A 424-nucleotide genomic window follows, 5' to 3' on the forward strand; every position below is an offset into this window, starting at 1 on the left:
CCCTACCCCCATTTTGCTCCACTTTTCTTGCTGCTTTGCAAACACTCAAGCACACGACTGCCACAGGGCCTCTGAACTGGCTACTCCCTCTGCCTGGAATATTACTCCCCCACTAGACCTCTCATCTCTTTAGAGTTCTGTTTAAACATTGCCTTTTTAGAGACCATGCTATATAAGCTCTGTGGAAACCACTCACCCACCCCCACTTCCAGCACTCCCTACCTCTCTTACTTATTTCATTTTTCTCAGCACTTTTTCACTACCTGATTTATTACATATTTATTTATTACCTGTCTGCCCCATTTCAATATAAGCTCCATGAGGACAGGAACTTTGTCTATTTTATTCACCGCTATTACTATATCTCTAGCATTTAGAACTGTGTCTAGCATGTAATATGTGCTCAAGGTTACACAAATGGTAA

Source organism: Lipotes vexillifer, unplaced genomic scaffold, assembly GCF_000442215.2.
Source record: "Lipotes vexillifer unplaced genomic scaffold, Lipotes_vexillifer_v1.1 scaffold47, whole genome shotgun sequence".
Classification (NCBI taxonomy): Eukaryota; Metazoa; Chordata; class Mammalia; order Artiodactyla; family Lipotidae; genus Lipotes; species Lipotes vexillifer.